Source organism: Tupaia chinensis, unplaced genomic scaffold (genome assembly GCF_000334495.1).
Source record: "Tupaia chinensis unplaced genomic scaffold, TupChi_1.0 Scaffold144034_1, whole genome shotgun sequence".
Taxonomy (NCBI): domain Eukaryota; kingdom Metazoa; phylum Chordata; class Mammalia; order Scandentia; family Tupaiidae; genus Tupaia; species Tupaia belangeri.
The window spans coordinates 225,553-226,914 of NW_006203886.1; the positions used below are offsets into that span (position 1 = coordinate 225,553).

Sequence of the window (1,362 nt, forward strand, 5' to 3'; positions counted from 1 at the left end):
CCCTCACCTGTCACGCCGCTACGGCCACCGCCGCCTCCATCTTGGGCCCGTCTTCTTGTTTCCTTGCAAGTCCGCCTTCACCGCCCCTTGAACTTTCACCATTGGCTCTGCGGGACTCAGCCCTCTATTCTTATTGGACTAGGGCCACGCCTGTCAGGGCAGGACCGGCAGAATGTGGGTCGTGTTCCGGATTATAGGAGGGGCTGCCCGAAACGTCAGGGTCTGGGGCGAGTTCGCACGTCCTGGCTAGCGCAGGCGCAGTCAAGCGGGGAACTGCGTGCCAGTCTTTAACCCCACTCTTGCCACTGTAGGGTAAAGCAGGGCTCTTTTAGGTCATTTGGACTGATTTTAGGGGTGTAGGACTCTGAGCAGGGAAATCTTTAAGTATCCTTTTGGACCAATGCCCTAAGAACTCTTTGAGGATTTTCATGTATCTCGAGTTTACCGTCTTTGCTATGGGTTCGAATCACACCAAGTGACCTGCAATGTTTACCTTCATAACAGCCGCCTCTGGTGTGCCCTGGGACAAACGTCTTGCTGTTCTGGGAGACTTCCTTTAGGAATGAGGTTGATGAGGATTTGAAAGGGTACTCAGGTGGGGAGGTGAAGAGGGAGGGAAGTGTGAACCTGGGATGGAGTAAATGCCAGTCAGTGTGTAGAGGTACTCTAGGGTAAACACGATTTTTTTTTTTTTTAGGTTTTTGTCATAGGGCATATATGTTCGTGGAAGAGAGCGAGCGGGAAAGTGATTTCTCACCTCCCCCCAAGGGTCGTAGCCATGTAGCAATCCCTTCTCCTCCATTTTCCTCTCAGCATTTTGGGCATGCACACACCTGTGCCTGGTGTGATTTTCAAGCCCCGTGGTCTGGGACTTGGACCGTGGTCAACCATGTGGAAGTCCAGCACCATTACCATCACACCACCTGCTGGCCCCTAAACATGAATTTAAAAAAATTTAATTTTCAGTGAGGTCAAAAGGAATAAAATCCACTCTCCCTTCTTTTTTTTTTTTTTTTTTAAAGAATTATTTTTTTTTATTTTTTTCAACCATTAATTTGACCAGAGAGAGAGAAGGAAAGTGAGAAAGTGAGCCACCAGGTCCAGGACTTGAACCATGGTCAGCCATGTGGGAGGTTCCAGTGCCTTAGCCACTTAGAGCATTTCTTTTAGAAAACGTGGAAGTTTTTTTTCTCTTCCCCTTTGAGTTGTATGTACATCTTTTAGATAGCTTAATCGGTCTCCTGCCAGTTTTACAACCCTGGACTGTTTTTCTTGAGGGCCTTGGAGCCATCTGTTTTTTGGAGAGGTTTTTGTGATAGGGCATGGGCTCACCAGAAAGACAGAGAGAGACAGAGAGACAGA

General features: G+C 48.1%; 1 protein-coding gene across 1 annotated transcript in view; it reads right to left on the bottom strand.

Moving 5' to 3' along the window:
- The window catches only part of ARAF (A-Raf proto-oncogene, serine/threonine kinase), a 13,809-nt gene extending 13,658 nt beyond the window's left edge, over window positions 1-151 (bottom strand). The window contains exon 1 of the mRNA XM_006165795.3: window positions 8-151. The gene's annotated coding sequence lies outside the window, so the exon portion shown is untranslated. The remainder of the gene's footprint in view (window positions 1-7) is intronic.
- Between the last annotated feature and the right edge of the window lie 1,211 nt (window positions 152-1,362).